General features: G+C 41.1%; 1 protein-coding gene across 1 annotated transcript in view; it reads right to left on the reverse strand.

The window, feature by feature from the left end:
- RABGAP1L (RAB GTPase activating protein 1 like) overlaps positions 1 to 16453 on the reverse strand; it is a 516407-nt gene extending 499954 nt beyond the window's left edge. The window contains exon 1 of the mRNA XM_080648354.1: positions 16361 to 16453. The gene's annotated coding sequence lies outside the window, so the exon portion shown is untranslated. The remainder of the gene's footprint in view (positions 1 to 16360) is intronic.
- Between the last annotated feature and the right edge of the window lie 6627 nt (positions 16454 to 23080).

Below are 23080 nucleotides of genomic sequence, written 5' to 3' on the forward strand. Positions count from 1 at the left end.
GTCCAGTTTCTCCCTGTATGAGTCTGGGTTCCCAGAAACTCGCCCGGAACTGTAGTTCAATGCAGTTGGGAGCTTCCATCTCCCTCCCACTTTAGAAAGCCAGTCGCGCACTCAGCCACCCGTGCACTCAGCAGTCAGTCCTCGCTGTGTGCGCACACCTCCAGACTTCTGCCTTCCGTAGCTCCGCTGAGCCTCAATGTGCTTTCTCTTTTCCTGACAGTCCAGATTCCCCCCGATTGAGTCTGGGTTCCCAGAGTCTCGCCCGGGACAGGAGTTCAGCGCAGTCGGGAGCTTCCGTCTCCCTCCCACTTGGGAAAGTCAGCCACACACTCAGCCGCCCATGTACTCAGCCGCCCGTCCTCTCCGGGCACGCGCGTCTCCGTACCTCAGCCTTTTGCAGCTCCTCTGAGTCTCAATGTGCTTTCCTCTTTCCTTCAAGTTGTAGAATTTCCACTCAGCCAGCTTTCCTGTGGTTCTGGATGGTGTCCGTTTTATCTTTTAGTTGTAGTTTTGATATTGTTGTGCGAGGCAGCTGTTTAGGTGTTTACCTATGCCACCATCTTGGTTTCTCTTGTATGACAGATTTTTAAGTGGTAATTATTAATGCAGTTTTCTTACACTTACTGTTTCCTAGACTCCATTTCTTTCAAAAGTTTTCTGAATTATACGTATAGTTGCTAAGTCCTGGGGGTGCTCTTCTGCATATTGTTGTTTTTTAAACCTAAGCTGTTCAAGATCAGATTCTATACAGGAGACAACCATTAATACAGCAAATAGAAACTATTACAATTGTTCTACTTAAAATAATTGCCCCTTATTGGAGGTATAGAATATAAACTCCATTTATAATGAGAGGGGACAAATGAAGAAGAGGAGAATCTGTTGAAAGATACTTGTTTGGCAAATATACCATATCTACTTTGTGAAATTACCAAGTGCCTAAGGACTAGAAAAGTATGCACGTACGCCTATGAAGAGGCTTCTTTGTTTTCTCCATCTCTGGCCCTTTAAATAGTGTCTGGATAATCTCATATTAACTCTCTGGAACTGTGAATTTGTAAAGACTGCTGATGTAGGACAGTCATGTGATTGATCGAAACACCAGGAATACAAGCAAGCAGGCAAGATGCTTATTCTGGCAGTTTCATAATTTGGGCTCTTCAGTGGGGAAATATCTCAATCCCTCTCTTTTGCAAAAGTTCTCTCTATATCTCAACCTCAATTCCTTTCTATTTTTAATCCCCTTTCAACATAGTGAAAGCTGAATTGACACACCAGTTTTTATATTTTAGCCATCAACACTTGAGTTGAAGACAAACTACACAGCCTGTTAAACTCAAGTGGGATAAACCCTTCTGACTCTTTTCTCACACCTACTCTGAGTGTATTTATCACAAAAGTTGGGTGTAGGGCAAATGATCTGATTTAGAAGAGGTGGCGCTGTCTGTTTCTCTGGGTGACTTTGGGCAGTCTCTCAAGTTCTTTTCCTAGAGAATGTAATGTCGTTAATAAAGAACTATGTTATCTGTCTTACCCATAATAAGTACTCAAAAAAATTTTTGTTGCACAGCCAGTGTGGCTCAGTGGTTGAGTGTCAACACATGAACCAGGAGGTCACAATTTGATTCCCAGTAATGCCACATGCCTGGTTTGCGAGCTTGATCCCCAATGGTGGTGGGGGTGGCGGGGAGGGGAGGAAGGAGGCAGCAGATCTATGATTCTCTCATCATTGATGTTTCTATCTCTTTCTCTCCCTCTCCCTTTTTCTGAAATCAATAAAAATATTTTTTAAAATTTGTTGTTTGATGACTTCTTGATTGAGAGGCAGAGCTTAGATTCATAGTACTGAACAAAGCAGATCTCATTTGTAAAGTTACATATTCAACTCAGGATTGTTTATACGTTAATTAAGATATAAAAAAAATTTGACTTCGTTCTTGATGAGACTTAAACATGCAAAATCCTACACATTAATACAAGTAAAATGTAAATGATGCTACACTATGTCCTATAGGAATAATGAAGATGTATAAAAAATAATCCCAGATCGCAAGGGTCTTACAAGCTAGTAATGACTTACTACAATTTCTGACACATTTTAAAAGTTTCAATTCAAAAAACAATTGTAAGTCTTCACCATGTACAAGGTATGGTAAAAAAAAAAATAACTATTCTTCTTGCAGTGTCCTAACATATGTATTTTAAAATATGCAGATTATTAATTAAATTTTTTCCTCATTTTAAAAAGGTCGGTAAGTTTTATGTAATATATTAAAAGACAACTACTTTCAATTGTAAATAATTTTCTTCATATGTACTTCCATACCCTAAATAACATGCTTGTGTTGCTACACCATGTTCTTTTATTGTAGGCATTCTCCATTGTCTTTCCTCACACTACCACAACTAAACACATAACATACACAATCAGTTTCCATTCCTTATCATCACAGTATAGTGACTGAATAAATATGTAGTGTTTATATTATTGTGAGTATATATGCTTTCAGAACAGAGTGACATGCTCAATTGTAGTAATTTTTCATTTCCTGCAAGATGTTTTGCTCTCCCTGGAGATAATTTTTGCATGTGTGTTTAGTTAGTTTTCTAATCCCTAATTTAATCAAACTCTCTTTCAGTTGCTTACATTTATTAGTATATTCTATCAATTTCATCTTCCTAAATATTTCTGTCCCAGGGCCTCTGACCTACTCCAACTTGGACTTGTACAGCTGACATCCTAGGATTCTCCTTGGCAAACATCTTGGAGATTCCTTTTTCCTCTCTCCTAAGATAGAGCTCCTATTTGGATAGAACACAACCTTTAGTTACTTCATAAGAAAAGATGAAAGGGAAGAAAATTTTTTGAGAGCTTGCATGTCCGAAAATGTATTTTCCCCCTCTACATGCATACAGAATATAGAATTCTAGGTTGGGAATCATTTTTCTTCAGAATTTTGAGGCCATTTCACCACTGCTTTCTGCCTTCCAGTTTTGCTATTGAGGAGTCAAAAGACTTTCTGGTTCTTAATCCTTTGTATGAGACTTCTTTTTTTTTCTTTGGAACTTTGTAGGATTTTCTCTTTGTCTCCAGTGTCTGAAATTTCATAGTAATGTGTCTCAGTGTGGGTCTTTTTTCATGCCTGGTGATATGCACTCATTGAGATCTTTCAATCTGAAAAGTCATGATCTTCAATTCTGGGAAATTTTCATAAATTATCTTGTTAATGCTTTCCTACTTGTTTTCTCTCATTTTTTTAAAAAATATATTTTATTGATTTTTTACAGAGAGGAAGGAAGAGGGATAGAGAGTTTGAAACATCGATGAGAGAGAAACATCGATCAGCTGCCTTCTGCACACCTCCTACTGGGGATGTGCCCGCAACCAAGTTACGTGCCCTTGACCGGAATCGAACCTGGGACCCTTCAGTCCACAGGCTGACGCTCTATCCACTGAGCCAAACCGGTTTTGGCCCTACTTGTTTTCTTATTTCTCTCTGGCTAGAACTCCTATTATTCAGGTGGAGTTGTTCTCTTTTTTCTTCATCTTCTCTCTTATTTACAGCTTAGTTGTTTGTTTTTTGCTCTACTCTCTAAAAGATTTCCTCAACTGGGTTTTCCAACTCTTCTGTTGTGTTTTTCATTCATGCTACCATAGCTATAATTCCAAAGAATGATTTTTGCTATCTGAGTACCATTCTTATGTAGTGTCTTGTTTCATGAATGTAATATCTTCTCTTGTTTTTAGTTTTTCTTCTCTTTGCCTAATTGTTATTTCCTCAAACTTACTTTCTTGCATTTATTCCTTTTTTAAAATATACTTTTTTGTTGATTTCAGAGATGAAGAGAGAGGGGGAGAGAGATAGAAACATCAATGATGAGAGAATTATCAGCTCCTCCTGTGTGACCCCCATTGGGCTCCTCCTGTGTGTCCCTCACTGGGGACCAAGCCGGCAACCTGGGCGTGTGCCTTGACCTGGAATTGAACTGTGACCTCCCAGTTCAATAGGTTGATGCTCAACCATTGAGCCATACCAGCTGGACACATTTATTCATTTTTATTTTTATCTTTCCCTCATAGGATTTCTCCAATTTTCCTCAAATTTCCTTTCTTGCATTTTGGTTTTTCTCTTTCTTTCATAGGATTTTTTCAACTTTCTGATACTTAATTGTTTGGTTGCCCATATTTAAGAGTAGGACACTACTAGTAAAAGCTGATCTAAAGATTTGAGCATATGTCAACTCTGAGTTTTAGTGTGAAATGATATGGTTGGGTCATTTGTTGAGGAAACCCTGAATTGGTATCTTAAGCTTTCTTTGTGGACTGGTCCGAACCCCAGAGAAGGATCTTCCAATCTCCTGCCTAGAGAGTCTAGGTCTGACTGTCAGTGTCTTGGAGTCAACTGGAACATCCTATGTGATATGAATTTTCCATACAATATAGCTTCCGCCGAAATAACTATCTTGCATCACATCACCCAGCAGCAGTTAGTTCTGATCTTAGAGAACAGTGACATGGCCACTAAAAACTCAGTTATGCCCTGGCTAGTGTGTTTAGTGGTTAGAGCATTGGTCTGTGCACCAGAGTCGAGGGTTCAATTCCTGGTCAAGGCCATGTACCTGGGTTGCGGGTTCTATCTCCAACAGAGTGCATGTGGGAGGCAACCAATTGATGTGTCTCTCTCACATTGATGTTTCTCTTTCTCTCTCTCTACTCCTCCCTTCCTTCCTTCCACTCTCTCTAAAAATCAATGGAAAAAATATCCTCGGGTAAGAATAATAAAAAAAATTGTAAGCCCAGCTGGTGTTGCCCAGTGGTTGAGTGTTGACCCATGCACTAAAAGGTCACTGGTTCAATTCCCAGTCGATTCCCAGGGTACATGGCCGGATTTCGGACTGGATCGATGTTGACTTTCCCATTGACATTTCTATCTCTCCCTCTCTCTTCCTCTCTCTCTAAAAATCAATTTTAAAAACATAAAAAATAATAATAATAAATAAATAAAAACTCAGTTACATTGCCAGCTCTGGGACCATGCTGTATTTAGGGTGTGGTCCTCCAGGGTGAGGTAAATGCTCTAAGCCTTTGACTAATACCAGGTAAAATGTTCTTTTCTCGGGAAACAAAGGAGTGGAAATGAGGGTTATGCCTCCCACAGTTTGACCAAATGGTCCTTGCACAAAGTGTTTATTTCCTGTCCCCATGACTTTGGGGCTCTGCTAGTTTAGCAGTCTTAATAGTTAAAGTAAGAATACATCCATTGGGGACATAGAACTTTGTGAAGTAGACAAGTAGAAATGTCTTTCAATCAGAAAATAAAGGATGACGATTTAGGGGAGAAGATAGGATTACAGACAGCAGTTTGAGGGTCATCAGATATCAGATGTAAAGGTGTAAGAGTAGATTAGCCCTCTGAAGGAGAGTGCAGGCTGAGCAGCAGCCAAAGACTCTGTCCTGGGACATCCCACAGTCAGAGGCCGGAAAGAATGAGAACAGGCTGATGTAATCACCATAAAAATCAATGAGGCATTTCTAGTTTTAAATGGTATTTGGCTAGTAGCCCCTGACTCAGCCCCTCCAAAATGCTGCCTAAAACACATAAAAAGACAAAGAAAAATGACAAAATTCATACCAATGCAGAAAATAAAGAATGACAGACTACTTATTGCCAGAAGGAATTAACTGAGTTTATGAAGCTGATGGAATTGGATTCAGAGAAACAATGGTGGTCCACACATACTGTGCTTCATGATACAGAGCAGATCCACCCTCTGAAAGGAAGAAAATTTGAGCATCCCTGCCTCACTGTATGGAGCTTGGCTTGCTGACTCACCTCCAAAGTCCACAATCCCACTCTTTGGTTATAGGACTGTCACTGTGTGTATCTGGAAACTGCAACTTCCAAAATTCTGTGTGGAAGGGTGAAGTGGGGAGGTAGACGCAGGTAGTGAGTGGTCTACTGTGCCCTGGCAGATCTGTCCCTGTAACAGTCTACAGTCCAAGTGCTGGTCACAGCACTTGCTGAACTGCAGCAGATCATTAGTTCCACTGGCTTGGTTTGTCAGAGAATCAGTTCCTCTTCCTCAGGCAGTGGCGTCAAGACAACAATGTCTTATCGCAGTATAGCAGAGCCACGAAAGAAAAAACAATGGGAATTACTCTAGACATGAGCATATCTAGTTAGAGATCTGAGAGGGGAGCCTGAGTATGTGATGGTATACTAGATGTAGGTGAAAAAATAAACTAACTGACTCAAGGTCTTAATAATTCCCTCCAAAAGCTAGCACATGCTTGTGTGTCTTATTTTCTCAGGTTAACTTTCCCACTTTGTCTACAGAACCTTAAAGAAATTATGAGTATACTAGAGGCCTGGTGCATGAAATTCATGGGGGTCCCTCAGCCCGGCCTGCGCCCTCTTGCAGTCTGGGAGCCCGCAAGGGATGTCCAACTGCTGGCTTAGGCTGCCTCCCACCACCGCCGCTGTGCTCACCAGCCATGAGCCCAGCTTCTGGCTAAGCAGTGCTCCCCATGTGAGAGCTTATTGACCACCAGGGGGCAGCTCCTGCATTGAATGTCTGCCCCCTGGTGGTCAGTGTGCATCATAGGGACCAGTCGTTCCGTCATTCCGTCGATTTGCATATTAGCCTTTTATTATATAGGATGTTCAACTAAGAAAGAAATCAAAATAAGAGTTGTAGATAAAAGTTAACAAAAGGGAGATTAACAACCCAATCAAAAAATGAGCAATTGACCTAAATAGATACTTTTTGAAAGAAGACATAGGAAGGCCAAGAGACATATGAAAACATGCTCAAAGTCACTAATCATCCAAGAGACGCAAATCAAAACAACAATGCGGTACCATCTCACACCTGTCAGAATGGCTATCATCAACAAATCAACAAATGACAAGTGCTAGCAAGGATGCGGAGAAAAAGGAACCCTTGTGCACTGCTGGTGGGAATGCAGACTGGTGTAGCCACTGTGGGGAACAGTATGGAGTTTCCTCAAAAAACTAAAAATGGAACTCCCATTTGACCCAGTGATCCCACTTCTAGGAATATATCCCAAGAAACTAGAAACACCAATCAGAAAGGACATATGCACCCCTATGTTCATAGTGGCACAATTCATCATAGCTAAGATTTGGAAACAGCCTAAATGCCCATCAGCAGATGAGTGGATTAAAAACCTGTGGTACATCTACACAATGGAATACTATGCTGCTGTAAAAAGGAAGGAACTCCTACCATTTACAACAGCATGGATGGACCTGGAGATCATTTTGCTAAACAAAATACATCAGTCAGAGAAAGATAAATATCACATGATCTCACTCATTTGTGGAATATAATGAACAACATAAACTGATGAACAAAAACAGATCCAGAGACAGAGAAGCATCGATCAGACTGTCAAACCTCAGAGGGAAGGTAGGGAAGGGTAGGGGTAAGGGGGAGGATCAACCAAAGGATTTGTATTGGACACAGACACCAGGTGGGTGAAGGCATGAGTGGGGGGCATGGGGGACAATGGAGGGTAAGGACACATATGTAATACCTTAATCAATAAATAAAATAAAATAAAATAAAAAGAGTTCTAGATGAGGAAGTTGTGGACATTAAAACACATTTAGCATCATTCATTCGTTTGTTCATTCAGTTAACAGATATTTATTGAGTCATTGCTATGTGTGCTTAGCACTGGAAATGCATCAGGGAACAAGGCTATTGTCCTGGAGCTAGTGGAAAGTAAAGAAAATTGAACAAGTAACTATAATCAAGTGTGTGCTATGAAGCATATCATAGGGGCAGCTGGCCTATTTTAGGGTCAAAGAAGATACAACCGAAGAGAAATTTTAGATGTGACCTAAAAGATTGCTAGGAATTAGCCACCCAAACAAGAGGAGGGGAAAGAGTGTTTTAGACAAAGTGAAGAACTCTTATAAGCCTCAGAAGCAAGAGAGGACATTTGAAGAACAGAAATATGTTCACTGTAGCAGGAGCTTAGAGATCAGGCTAGAAAGGTGGTCAAGGGATTGAATCCTGACTGTAAGCCATTCCAAGGGGGTTGGTTTTTAATCCTAAAGGTAAGTCAAGGGATATATGGCAGAGTTTAACAGGAAAGAGATGATCAGATTTGAGCTTCGTTTTTAGAAACAGGGGGAAAGATAGTATCTGAGCACAGATGCAGGGTAGGTAGATGTGCCAATGTTAGGAAAACATAACAAAAATTTAAAATTAAGTAGAAGAGCCCTGGCCAGTGTGGCCCAGTTGGTTGGGAGTCATCCTGTGCACCAAAAGGCTGCTGGTCTGATTCCCAGTCAGGGCACATGCCAGGGTAGCAGGCTTGATCCCTGATGGGGGCATGCAGGAGGCAGCTGATTGCTGTTCCACTCTCTAAAAATCAATAGAAACTGAAATATTAGGAAATAGCTGTGTAGCATGTTATTTAGAAATATGAGTCTAAATGCCAGAGCAGCCAGCCAAAAGATGTGAAAGCAGTGCCTCCTGAGGAATAAAAAAAGAGGGAGCAGTCTTGGGGGAGAGAAGGGACCAGAGATTACCTTTCTCATTATAAGCGTTATAATACTATTTGGCTTTTTAAACAATGCACATGCAGTAAGGTGATAAAAATTTTAATTGAATTTTAAAAACCAACAAACTGATTATTTTTCTTTTGTTAAAATAAAGCGAAAAGAAAATGTGGGGAATTCCTTTATATCAGGATAGCAAACTACACAAAATCTTGTTTGTTCCTACCTTCTTCCAGTTCTGCAATTTTGAAGTTTCTTGTTCTCTGTGCTCTAGGTCCCTCACATTTTCTTAAATGAAGATTATTTACCACTTTCACAAGGAATTAGGAAGAACTAATAAAAATAATCGATAAGTATAAAGAAGCCTGAAAAGATGGGAATCTAGGGCAAGTCTTTTGGCTGAAAATTTTTAGAACATGAGATATGAAAAAGAATTATAGAATGTGTGGATTTTCTTCAGAAATTTTCTTCCTGGAGATAGATTTTTTTATTAAACAAATCCATCCTGCCCTAACCAGTTTGGCTCAGTGGATAGAGTGTCGGCCTACGGACTGAAAGGTCCCAGGTTCGATTCCAGTCAAGGGTATGTACCTTGGTTGCGGGCACATCCCCAGTAGGAGGTGTGCAGGAGGCAGCTGATCGATGTTTCTCTCTCATCGATGTTTCTAACTCTCTATCCCTCTCCCTTCCTCTCTGTAAAAAAGCAATAAAATATATCTTTTAAAAATTCATCCTGCAAATACTGTTAAGTATAGCAGCAACCAGAGTGGTCCTCTAATGCATTCCCTTAGCCAGTGACTTCAATATTCAAGACAAAACATGCCTAAGCTAGAATATAACACAAATTAATAAAATAATAAAAGCTAATAATAACTGAGCAGTTGCTAAGTGATGAGCATTGTGCTGAGCCCTTTATTTGCATTTTCATCATTTGCATTCTCACAATGTTCCTATGAGTTAGGTTGACTTTTCCTAATTCTACATATGGGAAGACCTTTTCAGGGATACGTCATTTGTTCCAGGAAGTGGCAGTCTGAATTTAAACTCAGATCTGTCTTATTCAATAGCCCAAGCTCTTATAAACTTCCAGCGTATTTTGAGCAAAACCAAAACTGACAAGGTGGGACAGGAGAGGGGGGAAGATCAGCAATCACTCTGGCTGCCAAGTCTCAGGGCAGGAGTACAGGAGTGGAAGAGAAAATGATTGAGGACCCATTGAAACAGCAAAAGAGCGATACTACTTTATAAAAGAATGCCACGGTAAATTGTCACATGAACACTACTAGAATACAGCAGAGTACATGGAAAATAATTCACCAAACATGTGTTGAGTGACCTCTGATATGGTCACTGACCTAGATACGGACAGCATATATTTTTTCATTGATGTAATATACAGGGTGGGATAAAAGTAGGTCTACAGTTGTTTGCATGGAAAATAATACAATAATTAATACATAATAATACAAGAATAAACTGATAACTGTAAATCTACTTTTGCTCCACCCTGTACTCGGCAACAAAGAATGTGTTAAAAGAATCACTACAAAATCCAAGGCCACTGCCCTAACCGGTTTGGCTCAGTGGATAGAGTGTCCGCCTGCGGACTCAAGGGTCCCAGGTTCGATTCTGGTCAAGGGCATGTAACTTGGTTGCGGGCACATCCCCAGTGGGGAGTGTGCAGGAGGCAGCTGATCGATGTTTCTCTCTCATCGATGTTTCTGACTCTCTATCCCTCTCCCTTCCTCTCTGTAAAAAATCAATAAAATATAAAAAACAAAAAAACAAAATCCAAGGCCACTTGCTATCCTGAGAACATTCAATAATGTTTTAAAAGAAATTATTGTAATACTATAGCATATCCAGTAGAGGGCACTAGGTGATCAAGATAGTTTTGAACTTCAAGTTATCAAAATAGTTAATAGGAGCATCTTTCAGAACTACGTAGTCATGATTTTAAAAAACATATCAGGTGTTCCAAAAATGGGACAAGCCTTAAATCAAAAAATAAAAAGGATTGATATATTAATATTGGGGAGATCACTAGGGTCAATATTCTAGATGCTTGCACAATTACAGATTTTTTGTGTGTGATTCTATTTATAAAATAATTTCCATTACTTATTTGCAATTCTCTATTAGGAAATGCACTTATGAAAGAGATGGGAGAGAAGGGTCAAGGATGGTTCCTGGTTTCGCCTTAGAGTACCTGGGTAGATGGTGATACCATTTTTGAAATAAAAGATACAAAGGAGGAATAGAATTTGAAAGAAATTAAAGAATGCAAATTTGATTTGAGGCATGATAAAATAAAGTGCCTATGGACATCCAGGCAGAGAAGGCAGGTGGCAACTAAGTATAGAGAACAAGAGTTCATGAGAGAGATTTGCCCTGGAAAAAAAGAGAATTGGTAATATAACAATAAAAATAAGATGATAAGGGGCAGGAGGACAAGAGAACCCTTTCCCAGGGACAGACTTGCTTTGCTAAACCCATTTAGAGAAGCTAAGCTTCAAAACTCTATGGGAAGATTATAAGTTAGAGAAATTACTCTAAATTACTCTAAGAGGAGGATATATGAAGGGTTAGAAGAGAATGAGAGACCCGGTAGCTGGTAGTATTTTGGGAAGGGTTCAAAAATGTTCGATTAGGGGAGGAGAAACCAAGATGGCAGCATAGGTAAACACCTGAAATTGCTGCCTCACACAACCACTTCAAAACTACAACTAAGAGACAAAATAGACATCATCCAGAACCACAGGAAGGCTGGCTGAGTGGAAATTCTACAACTAGAAGGGAAGAGAAAAGCACACTGAGACTCAGAGGAGCTGCGGAAGTAAAGTGCAGAGGTACGGAGGTGCGCGCACAGGAAGAGGGCTGGCAACTGAGGACGCTGCTGGCTTTTCAATCCACAGGGAGACACAAGCTCCTGACTGCTCTGAACTCCAGTTCCAGGCGAGACTCTGAGGACTCAGACTCATACAGGGAGAAACTGGACTGTCTGGCAGCAGGTGGAACGCAAGGGCAGCTTTCTCTCAGAGGTGTTTGCAGTGATTACCAAGGGACACTGAGACCCGGGGGCCTCTTAGGACAGGGCTGACGGGAAGCCATTGCTGTTTGCTCTGCCGAGACCCCGCCCCATCCAAGCTGTGCGCAGAGGCTTTTGCAGATGAATGGCCTGGTCCTTTGAAGTCTAAACTTACCTAACAAACTGTAGCTGAGTCAGAGAGACCCAGAACATCCACAAGAAGGCCCAAGGCCCCACAGCAGCTTGCATTGCTTCATGGCTGGGCCTCATCTGGGCACCTCCAAAACCCAAACAAAGAAGAGGAATCTGCAGATCTCTCTGTAGCTCCAGTAGGGTGGCCTCAGGCAGAGGCTAAATTAGCACCTCCTTGGAGATCCAAGAGCCAGTGTACCCTGGGGTCAGAGTAGGACCATCCATATTACAACTCCTCAGATCCATAAGGGACCCACTCAGGGGGCAGACTCAGTGAGCACCAAAGCCCCACTAAAGCAAGTCTTGCCTCATAAGGGTGTCTCCAGCACAGAAGTTCTCCCAGCGTAGACACAGCTGATCCTCACAGCCAATTGGCCTGGAGGTCAATTCCTCCCAGTGATACCAACAACAATCAAGGCTTAACTACAACAAGACTGTGCACACAGCCCACAAAGGGGTGCATCAACAGTGTCCACCTCCGGTAACTGGGGAGGCTGAGCCACTGGGCCCTATAGGACACCTAGCACACAAAGTCACTATATCAACTCAGGGAAGTAGCCAAAATGCAGAGACAAAAAAAAAAAGGTCACAAATGAAAGAAATGCAGGAAAGCAAACGACTGGATATAGAGTTCAAAACCACAGTTATAAGGTTTTTCAAGAATTTCCTAGAAAAGGCCAATAAATTTAGCGAGACCCTCAACGATATGAAAAAAGGACCAACTAGAAATTAAACATACACTGACTGAAATAAAAAATAATATACAGAGACCTACCAGCAGACTAGAGGACTGCAAGAATCAAGTCAAAGATTTGAAATACAAAGAAGCAAAAAACACTCAACCGGAAAAGCAAAAAGAAAAAGAATCCAAAAATATGAAGATAGTGTAAGGAGCCTCTGGGACAACTTCAAGCATACCAACATCCGAATTATGGGGGTGCCAGAAGAAGAGAGAGAACAAGATACTGAAAACCTATTTGAAGAAATAATGACAGAAAACTTCTCCCAACTGGTGAAAGAAATAGACTTACATGTCCAGGAAGTGCAGAGAACTCCAAACAAAAGGAATCCAAAGAGGACCACACCAAGACACATCATAATTAAAATGCCAAGAGCAAAAGACAAAGAGAGAATATTAAAAGCAGCAAGAGAAAAACAGTTAATTACCTACAAGGGAGCACCCATACGATTGTCAGCTGATTTCTCAACAGAAACTATGCAGGCCAGACGGGAGTGGCAAGAAATATTCAAAGTGATGAATAGCAAGAACCTACAACCAAGATTACTCTACCCAGCAAAGCTATCATTCAGAATTGAAGGGCAGATAAAGAGCTTCACAGATAAGAAAAAGCTAAAGGAGTTCATCACCACCAAACCAGTATTATATGAAATGCTGAAAGGTATTCTTAAAGAGGAAGAAGAAAATAGTAAAGATAAAAATTATGAACAACAAATACATATCTATCAACAAGTGAATCTAAAAATCAAGTGAATTAAAAATCTGATGAACAGAATAAACTGGTGAATATAATAGAATCAGGGGCATAGAAAGGGAGTGGACTGACAATCCTTGGGGAGAAAGGGGTGTGGGGTGTGCAGGAAGAGACTGGACAAAAATCATACACCTATGGATGAGGACAGTGGGGGTGGGGGGTAAGGGCATGGGGTGGGGTGGGAATTGGGTGGAGGGGAGCTATGGAGAGAAAAAGAGGAACAACTGTAATAATCTGAACAATAAAGATTTTAAAAAATAAAAATAAATGGAAAAATACTCTCAGGTGAGGATCAACAAAAAATAAAATAAAATAAATAGCTTGGAAAAAAAATGTTCGATTAGGAATTTAAAATTATTTGTTGTGTGATATATAATTCTTCTCCTTTTACCTTCCATGAAATCTTTAGTAAAAGCTGGCTTTCCTTCTCAGTATTTTGTGAAGTAGGTTTGTTTTGGGGGGGATGTGACAAAAAATGAGTAGTGTCTTAAGGTTTGTATAGGGAGAAGCCAGACACGGTCCATAGAAGGACAATGACATAATTGTAGTAGTCAAAGTACTAGGAGCATTTGCAAATGTCCCTCCCTGGTGAGGGCTAAAACCAAGCAGTACCCAAAAAGTCACTGTAGTTACACAGGAAGGTCTCTGATCATCTCAATTCTCTTCTAAAAAAATGTTTTGTTGTCGTTTCTCTGTTCCTCCATTACTGCTTTCTCTGTATTTTTAAAATTGAGATGTAATTGACTTACAACATTATAGTCATGTACTACTTATTGGTGGGGATACATTCTGAGCCAGCAGAGTTTTACTATAAACTCAGAAGACCAAATTTATTTTCAAAGTTATTATATTGATTCTAAGTGACAGGGGGTGGTGGCAGCAAAAATAGAAAGCAAAGTATAGATCTTCAAAACCTACACTTTAGAATGTCTTAGAAGCAAATGCGTCAGGAACTGGAAACATTGGTCTCTGAAAAGGGAACGAGAGGCTGGAGAACAAGGGAGGAAGGAAGACTTGTGTTTCATGGTATACCCTAAAGTACCTTCTGAATTTCATAGCTGTGAGATTTTATGGGCGATGGAGCCCTTGTTGACATAAAGGCAGGAACCAGATGAGCCTAACTTCCAGTTTCCTGGAGATTCTCTGCGATGATGCTGAAGCCATCCCTCCAGCCTTTATTGTGACACAGATAAACCAAATGGCTTTGTTCTCATTTACCACGTGACCACGCTGAATCCAGCTGCCTGTGGGAATCCAGGCTCAGTTGTTTGCTACTCATGACTCAGCCAGCACTTGTCTTCACAATACATCTTGTCCTGTTGAACCCATTAAGTCACTACCTAACAAAAACTGGCTCCCTCCCTCTTTGAAAGTTGTGGGTTAGTTGACTAATGTTCTTCAGTTTCCCAACAATAAGAAAGAGATTTTTAGGCTGTGAAGGTCCCCTGTCTTCCTTTAGCTTCTGTTGCCCACAGATTTGAAGCTTGAGGGAACAGAATTAAAATTTGAAATTATTGTTTCATTTAGCTATTTGTCTTGAATGATTTTGATATATCTTTGCTTAGAAAATATTGAATTTCTGAATTTTAGCAACAATGAAATGAATCAAAAGATGTTATTAAATGTCTCTGGCTTTTCCAAGGAGTAAAATGTAACTATTAAAGATAAAATAACACACATAAACCCTCACCGGGGAGAAGAGAAGAAAGAGATGGCAGTGGTGGTAGGGGAGGAAGGCTGGAAATGGAAGTATTTTAGCTGATGTCCTATTTTCCTCAAAATATTTTTAAGAGACAACAACAAAATACAATTTTTAGAGCCTAAAGTATAGGTGGTACCATATGTCAGTGCTTTAAATATTTAAATAATCTATATATATATAAAACCCTAATATGCAAATAGGTCAAACAGCGGAACACCCAAACAACTGGTCACTATGACGTGCACTGACGACCAGGGGGACATGCACGGAACATGGCGGGCATCAGCCACAGCAGGATGGTGGAGCAGGTGAGTAGGGGTGCCAGAACAAGGCGGGCCACCAGTCGCTGTCATCGGGGTGAGCCTCTGGTGGTTACTAAAAATTCTTTGCTCCCACACGCTGCGGCCCCGCCCAGTGCTCACACCGCTGCCGGCGCCGGAGCTGTCACTTGAACCCGCTGCCAGCGCCGGGCACCAGCCCCAATCACTGGGCACTGTCAGCAGGTATGAGTGGCGGCTGCCAGCCCCAATCATCCCTAAGGGCCTCTCCACCTCCCCCTGCTCCTGAGGGGCGATCAGGGCCAGCAGCCACCACTCGCACCCACAGCTGGCGCCTGAGCTGCCACTCCCACCTGCTGACGGCGCCCAGCACCAGTCCCAAAATCACTTGGCGCTGCCAGCGGGTGTGAGCAGCGGCTGCAGGCCCTGATCACCCCTGAGGGCTTCTCCACCTCCCCCTGCTCCTGAGGGGCGATCATGGCAGCAGCTGCCGCTCGCACCTACTGCTGGTGTCAGCCCCAGTTGCTTCGCACCATCAGCGGGTGCAAGTGGGGCCGGTGCTGTCAGCTCATGGGAGCAGCGGCGGTGGGAGCGGGGCTTCCAGCAGACAGGACCAGGGGCCATGGTGGGAGGGGCCGGGCAGGGGTGTGGAGGATGGGCTGAGACCCGCCCCCTGTGCCCATCGCAGCTTCGCGGCCCACAGTTCCTTTCAAGGTGCACAAATTCATGCATTGGGTCCCTAGTGTATTAATAAAATAGAGAGAGAAAGAGAGAGAGAGAGAGAGAGGTGCGCTTAAAGATATCTATTTTAGTATGAAGTCACTATTTTCCTTTTCCTCCATAAATAGTGAAAAAATGTGATAATTTTTTACTATTACTTTCCTGTGCTGTGTTAACTGAACCTGAAATACATTCTGAGTGTTTTTTCTCCTGAAAGTATTGTCTTTGAACTTTTCCCAAATTTTGCACCATTAACCTACACATGACAACTTTGGCTTTGTATTTAAAACCAAGCATGATTTTTAACCAAAGTAAATATACTCAAATGCACAAGATGCAAAATGACAGAAATAAAACACTAAAACCCTGGAGAGGTCATTCCATTATTCTGTCTGTTGGAGGCTAATTACCTGCTTTATGGACTGGACTGATCGTTTATTCAATCTCACTCCAAATATAGTTGCACTTCTGCCATCGAACTTGGGATTTTCTTCTCCCCCTAAGGATCTAGGAGATATGGAAGAAAGAAGCAGTATTTCAGCTCTTGAACTTGCCAGGGGCAGTAGATTGTATAGCATATTCAATGCCTTGGTCTGCTACCCCCACTGCCAGGGACATTGCAGGCTGGCTCCAACTTCAAAACTCTACGGAAATTGTTGTCATCTGATGAGAGCCACTTCACCGAAGACATGTCCTCAGAATGTCACGCTCCCTTCCTGGGGATAGTTCTCATCCAATAACTGGTCAATGTGAGGTTATAAAAGTCTGGCCTCTTGCCTCAAAGTGGGATAATTTTGAAGGAACCCCAGCTCCAGACTTTTCTTGTGGAACAGCTGAGGCCTCTGGTGTCGCTGCATCAAAGATAAACTTTTCCCACTGCCCCCATGCCCTTACAGGTGTTGTCCCTGTGAGGACTCCTCAATAAAATTTTCTCCACAAGTCACCATCTGAAAGTCTGCCTCTGAGGAAACAACCTAAGGAATATGGGTTGATTTTTCCCCCCACCAGAAGTGAATTGGTTTATAGTGATAAGTCTGTACTCTCTTCTCACTATTTCCCTTTAACTTCCCAGTGGTTTTTGTTCCTTTAATTTCCTGTGGCAGCATGCTGCAGCAGGAAATCGAAAGCTGGATTATTTCTTGCCTATTTTATAGCTACCCAAAACAACATTCTAGACTTTCTCTGTGAGTTTAGGGGAGAAGATGAAGACTTTGAAATTAAGTAAGGCTAGCTGACCTTGATGGACATCAAACTCATGACCTTGTCATTGTTTTGCTATGCTCTGCCCAAATGAGCTAATAGTCTCATATAGAAAACTTAAAAGTGAGATTTAAAGACTATTTCTATAAATCTTGCTATTCCTGTTAATGACAATTATCAAATAATCTACAAATTATATTTTTGAGAGATTTTACATTTCTCAATAGATTCTGGTTGAAGATGGCAGATTGATCATAAGAATGAATGTATCTCCACTCCTGCCTAATACCACCTTTAACCCTACTAAAACGAAGAGAATGGGAGAAGAAAGAGCAGCAGATAAGAACTTTTAACTAGCTTTTGAAAACCTGAAATCAGATGAAGTAGTAACTGATTCTGCATAACAGAAACTGAATAGCCCCAGGAAAAATATACAATGTGCGGCCTCCAGTGAACTGTCTGGTTCCTGCCCAATCATCCTAAACCTGAGGAAGAGAACAAAGGGACCCAGAGAAAACAGATATAACATAGGAAGAAGAAAACTCTTTTTAAAACTGTCAGGCTCACTCTCCCTCTCAGGAGCACACCAAAGGCGCCTTTCCCTTCCCCCTTGGTCTCCCCCCAGGCTCCATACCTTTGCCTTTCTCTCTCCTAAGCTCCAAGGGCTCTTCTTTGCTTCTGAACTTGTTTCCTGAGCCCACGCAGCCCAGCTGGCTCACTTCTACAACCAAAAACAAAAAATAAATAAATAAATAAACTCTAAAACTTTCAAGAGGTAAGAGATTATATGACACCATTAAAAACAAAACAGGCCCCAGCTAGTGTGGCTCAGTGGTTGAGCATCAACCTATGATCCAGGAGGTCAGGTTCGATTCCCAGTCAGGGCACATGCCCAGGTTGCAGGCTCAACTGGAAGCAGCGAATCAATGATTCTCTCTCTTTATTGATGTTTCTATATATCTCTCCCTCTCCCTTCTTTGAAATCAATAAAAATATTTTTTTTAAAAAAAAAGAGGAGCCAAGGTGATAATTGAGTTAAGTGGTGGGTACATAGGGTCTTTATTATATCCTTCTGTCTACTTTTGTATATATTTGAAAATTTCTATACTAAAAAGCTAGGATAAAGGAAAGCTCCCAATAAAGGAAAAGGTGTTAAATCCATTTTCCTGAGCAAAGAAAGCATTTGTTGGTATAGATCCTCTATTGTTCCCTGAGCCAACTTAGAAAAAGAAAGAGTCCATTTTCTTGTAAATATTTTCCATTAAAAAGTCCATTTTTGTTTTTATGATAAAGAGCAGCCTACCTGAAAATAATGAAGACTTAATTTCTCTTCAGCTGAATAGGCCTTGACCTATACACCTCAAGGAGAGACCCTCATGAAAATCTAAGCAGGGAGCAAAGTGTTGATGAGTCACCCCATGGCACACTTTTTCTGCATTGATGCTAAATCGAAACTTTAGTTAATAACTAGGATTGTTTTGGCGCCTAAGCACTTGTTTTGGGAGAGATTGATAGCTATTAATAGGTTTGAACACTTCCTTCTTTTTTCCTGGGGGTGTTTATTGCAAAAGTCCAAGTGTTGCTGGTAGAAACCTAGATAAGTCATTATTTGGATAATATTCTCTTACTGAAATTCCATTGGTGGTTTCAGTTAAACAAAATACGATGTTGCCTTTCCTGCTCTAAACTATTTGACTGGGTTGTTTATATATGAAGTTGTGCCAAGCCTACTCTTTCCCACAAAGGCTGTGTTTTACTGGTCTTTCAGGGTGATTCATCTACTATATACACATAAAAATTATAGTTCATAAGGTTGTTGTAAGAATTAATTAGCATTTGTCGTGTACTTATGATCCTCAGATAAAAGGCACTAAGGAAATACAGTGTATCTACATAATATAATAACATCCGTACACAGTGTAAAAGAATATTGGGATCTTTTTGAATGAAAGATCCGGTAGTAACTTCAAGTTATTTTTATTAGTGTTTGCAGAAGAATCAAACACTATTTGGAGGAACAGAATGAAACTGAAGAGATTTTTCAGGTGAACATGTAACCAACAAAAGAAGGAAATAGTCTGTTGTAGACTAAGGAAATATAGCCTTTTGGATATCTAAATATCAAAAAGAAGAAAGAAAGAGAGAGAGGGGAGAGAGAGGAAGAAAGAAAGAAAGAGAAAGAAAGAAAGAAAGAAAGAAAGGAAGAAAGAAAGAAAGAAAGAAAGAAAGAAAGAAAGAAAGAAAGAAAGAAAGAAAGAAAGAAAGAAAGAAAGAGGGTGGGAGGGAGGGAAGGAGGGAGGGAGGGAGGAAAAAGGAAAAAGAAAAAAAAAAAAAAGCATATGCTCCATGTTCAAAGGAGACAGCCTAAAAGCAAGAATGAAGATCCTTGATTCTCCACATACTTTTCCCATTGAGATGAACAATTATGAACTCGCCAAGAAGAGCTTATCACAAAAACTTGATCTTACGTTACTCCTCATTAGTTTTACATGTGGTTGGGGGAAGACTGTTCAAAGGAAGAGAAGGGAGGGAAGGAGGAAAAACTGAGTAAACATCAGTGGACACAGGAGAAACCTAAGAATTATTTTGAACCCATCCTTCTATTCCACTGCTCCTGAAAATGAAGGCCTAACAATATTTCCTCCTAAATATCAGTTCCTCCTATTCATTAGCACCTACGTCACCCCTGATGGATACCTCATCGTCTCAGATCAGGGTTACTGCAGTCAGCTGCCACCTGGCTGGTCTTCCTAAACATTCTTACCCTGTATACCAAACTCATCCTATCTCAACTACCTTCCTGCTGTGAAAGCCCGTGATCCTCAGGCCCCCACTCTACCTGTCCTGCAGGACCTTGATTCAGTCATATTGTTCTCCTTGGGAGTGATCCTCTCCCTCATAATCTTTAAACCACTGGGATGTACTATCCTTCCCCTCTATCAGTGTCAATGTAGCCCACTCTTAAAGTTTCTGACAAACTTTAAAGCCTTCCCTGACTATGCCAGCTCACAATAATCTTTCTCTTTCCTGGCCTTTTTAGTATCTGAGCACCTAGAGTTTGTACCACGGACTTGCATGTCTGTCACTCTTACCTACATGAGGAGGCTGCAACCTCTGTGAGGGCAAGGACTGCTCGGGATACACATTTTGCATGTCAGAGTGAAGCGCTTCCAAGGAGCACAGGAAATGTCCCTCTGATTGTCTGATCCCGACTGTGCTCTGCTGTTGTCTCTCTTTTAAACCAGGATGGTGGGGTCCTGTGAGGCTCACTGGCTTTGGAATCAGAGCTGAATGAGACTTCCACCTCTGCCACTTATATTCCACCTCTGTTGCATGAATGTGGGTAAGATTTTTATTTTCTAACATATAGATAGCCACCAAGGCAAATACCAGACATGTCCATCCGGCCACTGACCCATGGAGACAGACATGAGATCTGGAGAGAAGAACCATTAGGCTGTGTCCTCTGGCATAAGAGGAGAAGAATGTTTCATCGGCCACATCCAGAGCCTAAAGGAAACTGACCTGCCAAGGTTTTTACTTCCCTTGCTATAATTCTATCCTCACTAGCAAACATCCTGGTTTTCCAGAATCCCTGGTCTTACTTCATCTGAGGAAACGTAGGCATAGAAGGATTGGCTGTTTGCTCCAGGTGACTTTATAAATAATAGAGTCATGCTTCAAACTGAGGCAGCCTAGCTCTAAAGTCTATTCTCTTGACCATGGCACTTTATGGCCCCTCTGGTGTGGTCAAACTCAGGGTAGAACAAGCAGCGCTGTGTAACAGTCTCGGGGAGTGAGTCGGGAGTGTGGCTTAGGAGCTCTGCTCTGGCAGGCCCCCTTTGGCAGAAGACTTGGAAGGATCGCCACTGTTCCTCAGCTTTTATTTTTATTTTTTAATTAATTGTATTGGGGTGACATTGGTTAATAGGATCATATGGGTTTCAAGGAGCTTTTTTTTTAATAAACTAGATTTTCTCAATTACTTAAAGATAAGGAGCCCTGGCCATTGTGGCTCAGTTGGTTGGAGCATCAGCCCATTTACTGAAGGGTTATGGGTTTGATTCCCAGTCTCAGGGCACATACCTGTTTTCTAGGTTCAATCCCCAGTGGGGGTGCATATGGGGGGCAACTGATCGTTGTTTCTCTCTCACACCAAAGTTTCTCTTCCCCACCCCCCCCCCCCGACACCCAATCCCCTCTTTTTCTCTCCTCGGGTGAGGATTGAAAAAAAAAAAGATAAGGAGTGTCTCGAAGACAATTCACACTGACCAAACTCATAGGACACAAATACACAGCCATAATGTCATGAAATCTATTTATAAGTCCTCAATAAATAATTATCATGTGAAAGGCAAGTTCCAGGTAGGACTATGATAAAATTAGTTTAGCTGCAATCTGCTAACTCATTTTGGTAAAGTATGAAGAATAATTTAAAGAACTTACTGAAAATTGGTACATATTGCTACTTCCCCATTTTTGTCAGTTTCTTTTGACCACGTATTTGTTTCCCATAGCAATTGACAGTAATTCCTTAAAAACAAAGGGGCCCTGGGCTTTTTTCTGAGGTCACTGAAGTTGGTAGTTTCTCAGCCTTATAAGAAGAAACATAGATGGGGTGGTGGCACCTGTGAAGAGAGAGGAAGACAGGAACTATCCCATAAATCCAAGAGAAGAAAGGTCTCCAGAGATGTCACTGGATCTCAAAAAATGCTCCATCAGCCCTGGCTGGTTAGGCTTAGTGGTTGGAGCATTGGCCCAAGGACCGAAAGGTCCGGGTTGGATTCCCAGTCAAGGGCATGTACCTGGGTTGCAGGCCCTATCCCGGTCCGGGTTGGGATGTGTACAGGAGGCAACCTATCGATGTGTCTCTCTTACATTGATGTTTCTTTCTATGCCCTCCTTTCCTCCCTTCCAATCTCTCTAAAAATCAATGGACCCTAACTTGTTTGGCTCAGTGGATAGAGCGTTGGCCTGCAGACTAAAGGGTCCCAGGTTCGATTCCAATCGAGGCAGCCAATAGATGATTCTCTCTCATCATAGATATTTCTATATCTCTCTCCCTCTCCCTTCCTCTCTGAAATCAATAAAAATGTATTAAAGGGGGGGCAATGGTAAGATATGTACACATATAATACCTTAATAAAAAATTTGAAAAAATAAAAATAAAAATGTATTAAACAAATAAAATAAAAACATAAAAATCAATAGAAAAAATATCCTAGGGTGAGGATTATTTAAAAAACAAAAACAAAAAATGGTCCATCTCCTTTTGAACCAGAGCTTCTGACTTAATTAAAGGTTGGCTTGATGCTTGCTCTCAGATGTACAAAGAGACCATCTTCAATCCTTCAGTGGGTAAAGTTGTTTGTAACAGAGGTAAGCTCTTAGTTACTACCCAAGGATATGCAAGATGTGCTTTTTCATGGATATTCTCCTAGGAGATGGAAAAACATTGTTATCTAATATATTCCTTGGATGATTTTGAACACTGATGGAATTCTTTAAAAATTCACTCTAACCTTCACCAAACATTTCTGAGTCTTCAACATTTTATGAAAGTTAAAAACCAAATTGATCTTTTGGTTTGATTCCAAATCTTCCACTAAGTGTACTTGAAAATATGTTTTCTCATATCCAAATATATTGGGTGGGTTTTTCCCTCCTACTCTTTGTCTGCACAGCCTAAGACTCAATTCCCAGCTCTACTACTTTTTTGATGAGTGACCTCGGGACAAGCAACTTGATTTTTCTCTTTTCTTATTTATGAAATGGAGATAATGAAAATAATACCTATTTATAAGTCTGTGTAAGAATTAAATGAGTCGTTCTAGCCAGTTTGGCTCAGTGGATAGAGCATCTGCTTGTGAACTGAAAGGTCCCGGGTTCGATTCTGGTCACAGGCACATACCTCTGTTGCAGGGTTGATC

This window comes from Plecotus auritus (genome assembly GCF_963455305.1).
Source record: "Plecotus auritus genome assembly, chromosome: 12".
NCBI lineage: Eukaryota > Metazoa > Chordata > Mammalia > Chiroptera > Vespertilionidae > Plecotus > Plecotus auritus.